Source organism: Oryzias latipes, chromosome 13 (genome assembly GCF_053564925.1).
Source record: "Oryzias latipes strain Hd-rR chromosome 13, Olatipes_Hd-rR_3.1".
Lineage (NCBI taxonomy): Eukaryota > Metazoa > Chordata > Actinopteri > Beloniformes > Adrianichthyidae > Oryzias > Oryzias latipes.
Genome location: NC_136249.1, coordinates 35,179,803 through 35,186,211, shown reverse-complemented (window position 1 = coordinate 35,186,211; position 6,409 = coordinate 35,179,803). Strand labels below are relative to the sequence as shown.

Sequence of the window (6,409 nt, the reverse complement as noted above, 5' to 3'; positions counted from 1 at the left end):
AATCTTCTGACAAACCAAAGGTGTGACTGAATAAACCCCTTTTGTAATTGAGGCCAAACTTTATTAATTTCAATCATGTCTGAAAATCTTTGGTGTTGGACCGGACGGAAAAGGAAAGAGGGGAAGAAGAGAGAGGGACGCTAGAGAGAGGGGGGGGTAGGGGGTGATAATAGGAGGGGAAGGGGGATAAGACCATGAAGCAGCATACAGCAGCAAGTTTACTGGTTGTTAATCATTATGGTAAGGTTCAAATGCAGTACAAAAAGGGCGGGGCCCGTCCACACACACACTCAAATGTTATAAACACACCTGCTAGCTGCAAAAATGTCCACCTGTCAACATGTACACAAAACAGATAGTGTTCACACGCATACTTATGCCTTAAAACCAACTAGTGTGAAATATTTCAGTCATTCAGTCATGCAAGCTATTAGTGCAAAGGTGAGCTAACACCAGTGCTCAGGTGAGGTTTTATGTTCTTCTAAAATGGATGGTGGAACGTGAAAAGAAGGAGGGAGAGTGCCCAGCCATCCCCACCCCAAGACCCCCACCGAAGCAGCAGCGGCAGCCGGAATCCCCCCAACGCCACACGGGAACCGGCAGGGAACAACCGCCGCCCGGGCGACCAAGCCCGCCACCCAGGCCAGGGCCAGCAGGGCCGCCGCAAGGCCCCCAGAGCCAGAGGCCAGGGAAGCACGGAGGGAAAGAGAGCGCCGCCCCAGCCCAACCAGGAGAGCAGCCCCCCCCCCCGCGCCGGGAGAACCCAACGCAGAGCCCCACCGGAGAAGGACGCCCACAGCCCCAAACGAGCACCCCACCACCACCCAGGAGTTCCGGGCATCCCCCCGCCCCAACCCTAGGTACGAGCCAGGACCCCCCAAGGGAGACCCGCTCCGCACTCCAGTCAGCCATCGGCCCGGCCCACGGTTGGTCCAGGGAGGAGCGAGGCAGGGGGCCCGCCGCCCCCGTCCAGGAGGGGGGAACCCCGGGGAAAAAAAGAGGGCCCACAAGGGGTGTTATAAATATGGCCCGACCAGGCTCGGCCACAGTTGGAAATTTGGCGGGGCCCAGCACTCAGGAGCAAGGACCAGAACCCACCCCCCAGGGACCAGACACCCCCGGCTCAGATGTAATGTGAACTCCCCCACCGCGCGGAGAGAGCACCGCCGGGCCCAGGAAGCCGGCACCCCGGGGACACGGCCGCCGTTGCAAAGGGGCCCGCACCCCCCACCAGGGAAGAGGCAGGGGACAGATGGACCCAGGTCCCACCTTCCTTGCAAAATGTGTGTGCGTGTATGTGTGTTTGAGATGGTGTGTGTGTGCATGTGTGTGTGTTTATGTTGGGATGTATATATTGAGGGGGGAGGGGTGTGTGTACTAAGGGGGGTGCAGTTAAAATTGGCGGGTAGGGCACTAAGGGGACATCTCCTGATTACTCACAGTGACGTCCCCTCACCCTCCCCACCAAGGGGCCCTAAATGTCTAAGGTGCGGTTAAAATTGGCGGGTAGGGTGCTAGGAGGACATCCGCTGCTTGCTGGCAGTGATGTCCAAGCACCCCCCCTACCAAGGGCCCTACATGTCTAAGGTGCAAATAAAACCGAAAGAGGGGGGGCCCACTCCATACGGCAACCATAAGAGGGGGGCCACTGCCTAGAAACCCCCCCCCCCCCCAAGGCTCATCGCAGGCTAAGCCCCCCACCCCCTCACCCTATTATGAGGTTATATGAGGAAGGGGGTAAGTTGGGGACAGCTGATAGACTGTCCCCCGGTGGTCAAACAGCTGTCCCCCGCCCCCCCCCCAGCAAGGGGGCCAGGCCCACCCAGCCCAGGGGCCCCACCCCCGGAGGCGCCGACACCCCAGGCCCAGCACCACCCCCCCACACAGAGAGAGAGGAGCCAGAAAGCGCCGGCCCCCCCCGGAGCAAGCCCAGGCCCCCACCCCCAAACGCCGGCCCTAGAAGAGCTCTGGTCAGGCCTCGACGGGACCGGGGCAGCCAACCGGCCGGGGAAACCGCCGATGGCCTCAGCGGAGACCCCGACCCGTCAACCCCCCCTGCCCCGTACCAATAGTGGACCCCCCCCCCCCCCCCCCCCCAGAATGCCCCCCCACAGGTCAGGGCCGACAAGACCCCCCACCCCACCCCCCCCAGACCCCGCAGCCGAAGCGGAGGACACCCAGAGAGACCGGGGGCCCCAAGAGGGTTGTCCCGTCCCGCCCCAGAGCCAGGGAAGGGCCGATCCCAGCCCCAGGCGTAGATGGGTATTTCTGTATATTTCTAAAGTCAATAAAGTTTTGGATGGACTCTCTCAGAATTGTGTGGAATCTGTGCCTTTCTGAAAGACATTTCCTTGCTCATGAGTTCCTCATCAGCAGAGATCTTCATGGAGCCAGGATTCCTGTAAAGGACACGCCGTCTGAGCCTCTGGGGGGGCTTCAGCCTCCCCCTGAAACTGCAGATGTTCCTCTGGTTTCAACACAAAGGAACCTCCTAACAGCTTTTTCCAGCTGCTTGGATGTGAACAGAAAGCAACATGAAAACCATCCATCCATCCATCTTCCTCCGCTTATCCGGGACCGGGTTGCGGGGGCAGCAGACTGAGCAGAGATGCCCAGACTTCCCTCACCCCAGCCACTTCCTCCAGCTCCTCTGGGGAGACCCCGAGGCGTTCCCAGGCCAGCCGAGAGACGTAGTCTCCCCAGCGTGTCCTGGGTATTCCCCGGTCTACCTCCTTTCGATGTGGAGGAGAAGCGGTTCTACTCCGAGCTCCCCACGGGTGACCAAGCTTCTCACCCTATCTCTAAGGGAGCGCCCAGCCACCCTACGGAGGAAGCTCATTTCAGCCGCTTGTATTCGGGACCTCGTTCTTTCGGTCATGACCCATAGCTCATGACCATAGGTGAGTATTGGAACGAAGATCGACCGGTAAATTGAGAGCTTTGCTTTTCGGCTCAGCTCTCTCTTCACCACGACGGACCGATAGAGCGACCGCATAACTACGGATGCCGCACCGATCCGCCTGTCAATCTCACGCTCCGATCTTCCCTGACTCGTGAACAAGACCCCAAGGTATTTAAACTCCTCCACCTGGGGCAGGGACACTACACCGACCAAGAGATGGCAAACTACCTTTCTCCGGTCAAGGACCATGGCCTCAGAACCGGTTCCCCCGTGAACCGCCACCTTAACGTGGTGGGGGAGTTTGAGAGCTCGGGTGATCCCAGGAGCTAAGCTGTCTGGAGCTTAAGCCCCTGGTAGGGTCTCCCATGGCAGACAGGTCCCGGGTGACGAGCCAGACAAAGAGCGGTTCATAACCCCCTTATGATGAGAAATAACAAGGACCCGATTACGTCGCCCGGATTGGCGTCACCGGGGCCCCGCTCTGGAGCCAGGCCCAGTGTCGGGGCTCGCAGGCGAGCGCCTGGTGGCCGGGGCTCTTCCCACGGGCCCCGGTCGGGCACAGTCCGAAGGAGCGACGTGGGACCACTCTCCCATGGGCCCACCACCCGTAAGAGACCTCAAAAGGGTCCGGTGCAATGTGGTTTGGATGGCGGTCGAGGGCGGGTGCCTCGGCGGCCCAAACCCCGATTATGGAACCTGGCAACATGAAAACACGCTAGTTTACCTGCAAAAGGGTTAGCTCTGGCTTCTGATGGTGCAAAAACCACACCAAAACAAATGGATTGAAATTTGAAATACTGCACATTTGCACGTAGGGAAGCAAAAACAAAACCCTTCAGTCTTTGTTGCTTAGTCAACATATAAAGACTTTTGCAGCAAACAGTTTCTAGACAAAAGTGTTTCAGAAATGGGTTTCACTTAAAAATGTCTATGTGTAAAAATAAAATGTTTCAAGCCTCAGTCCCACCTGGATGCCTCCATCATTTATCCCCCATTCAGATGCGTGTGACAAAGGCTTTAAGTAGATAAATTACAACAAATCCACATTTCCAAGAAAGATACCCTTTTATTTCATTATAAATACACATATTTGTATCTATGAAAGCATAAAATCCCAGATTTGCACATTGTTGTGTTTTTTTCCGTGTTGTGATAGTTTGTTTTGTTATATTTTTTTTTTTTTTTTTTTTTTTTTTTAACTTGTCCTGTCCAACAGCTAGGCAAACAGATGAGAGCTGAGGGCCTCTTGTGTTGGACATATTTTATTCTAACAAGAGGGGTTATTCATCTTCAGACAAACCAAAGGTATGTCTGAATAAACCCCTTTTGTAATTGAGGCCAAACTTTATTAATTTCAATCATGTTTGAAAATCTTTGGTGTTGGACCGGACGGAAAAGGAAAGAGGGGAACAAGAGAGAGGGACGTTAGAGAGAGGGGGGGGTAGGAGGGTGATAATAGGAGGGGAAGGGGGGTAAGACCATGAAGCAGCATAGAGCAGGCAGGTTTACTGGTTGTTTATCGTTACGGTACGGTTCAAATGTAGTACAAAAAGGGCGGGGCCTGTTCACACACACTCAAATATTATCAACACACCTGCTAGCCGCAGAAATGTCCACATGTCAACATGCACACAAAACAGATAGTGTTCACGAACGCATACTTATGCCTTTAAACCAACTAGTGTGAAATCTTTCATTCATTCAATCATGCAAACTATTAGTGCAAAGGTGAGCTAACACCTGTGCTCAGGTGAGTGTTTATGTTCTTCTAAAATGGATGGTGGAATGTGAAAAGAAGGAGGAGGAGCGCCCAGCCACCCCCACACCCATACCCCCGCCGCAGCAGCAGCGGCAGCCGGAATTCCCCCAGCGCCACACGGGAACAGGCAGGGAACAACCGCCCCCCGGGCGACCAAGACCGCCACCCAGGCCAGGGCCAGCAGGACCGCCGCGAGGCCCCCAGAGCCAGAGAGCAGGGAGGCGCAGAGGGAAAGAGAGCGCCGCCCCAGCCCAGCCAGGAAAGCAGCCCCCCGCCGCGCCGGAAGAGCCCAACGCAGGGCCCCACCGGAGAGGGACGCCCACAGCCCCAGACGAGCACCCCACCACCACCCAGGAGTTCCGGGCATCCCCCCGCCCCGACCCCAGGTACGAGCCAGGACCCCCCAAGGGAGACCCGCTCCGCACTCCAGGCAGCCACCCACCCGGCCCACGGTTGGTCCAGGTAGGAGCAAGGCAGGGGCCCGCCGCCCCCGCCCAGGAGGGGGGAACCCCGGGGAAAAAAGGGCGGCCCATAAGGGATGTTATAAATATGGCCCGACCAGGCTCGGCCATGTTGGAAGTTTGGCGGGGCCCAGCGCCCAGGGGCAAGGACCAGGACCCACCCCCCAGGGACACGAACACCCCCGGCTCAGGTGTAATATGAACCCCCCCACCGTGCGGAGAGAGCACCGCCGGGCCCAGGGAGCCGGCACCCAAGGGACACGGCCGCCATCGCCAAGGGGCCCACACCCCCCACCAGGGACGGGGTAGGGGACAGATGGACCCAGGTCCCACCTTCCTTGTAAAATGTGTGTGCGTGTATGGGTGTTTGAGAGGGTGTTTGTGTGCATGTGTGTGTGTTTATGTTTGAATGTATATATTGAAGGGGGAGGGGTGTGTGTACTAAGGGGGGTGCAGTTAAAATTGGCGAGTAGGGCACTAAGGGGACATCTCCTGATTACTCACAGTGATGTCCCCTCACCCTCCACACCAAGGGGCCCTAAATGTCTAAGGTGCGGTTAAAATTGGCGGGTAGGGTGCCAGGAGGACATCTGCTGCTTGCTGGCAGTGATGTCCAAGCACCCCCCCTACCAAGGACCCTACGTGTCTAAGGTGCAAATAAAACCGAAAGAGGGGGGGCCCACTCCATACGGCAACCATAGGAGGGGGGCCACTCCCAAGTAGCCCCCCCCCAAGGCGCATCGCAGGCTAAACCCCCCACCCCCTCACCCTAATATGAGGTTATATAAGGAAGGGGGTAAGTTGGGGACAGCTGGTAGACTGTCCCCCGGTGGTCAAACAGCCGTCCCCCAGCCCACCCCCAGCAAAGGGGCCAGGGCCACCCAGCCCAGGGGCCCACCCCCGGAGGCGCCGACACCCCAGGCCCGGCACCACCCACCCCACACAGAGAGAGAGGAGCCAGAAGGCGTCGCCCCCCCCCGGAGCAAGCCCAGGCCCCCACCCCCAGACGCCGGCCCTAGAAGAGCTCTGGTCAGGCCTCGACGGGACCGAGGAGGCCAACCGGCCGAGGCAACCACTGATTGCCTCAGCGGAGACCCCGACCCGCTAGCCCCCCCGACCCGTACTAATAATGGGCCCCCCCTCCCCCCCAGAACGCCCCCCCACAGGACAGGGCCGACAAGCCCCCCACCCCACCCCACCCCAGACCCCGCAGCCGAAGCGGGTGACACCGAGAGCGACCGGGGGCCCCGAGAGGGTTGTCCCGTCCCGTCCCAGAGCCAGGGAAGG

General features: G+C 58.3%; 1 long non-coding RNA gene across 1 annotated transcript in view; it reads right to left on the bottom strand.

Moving 5' to 3' along the window:
• Positions 1-6,409, bottom strand: part of LOC144981599 (uncharacterized) — a 383,701-nt gene that overhangs the window by 159,944 nt on the left and 217,348 nt on the right. The gene's annotated exons all lie outside the window — the stretch shown is intronic.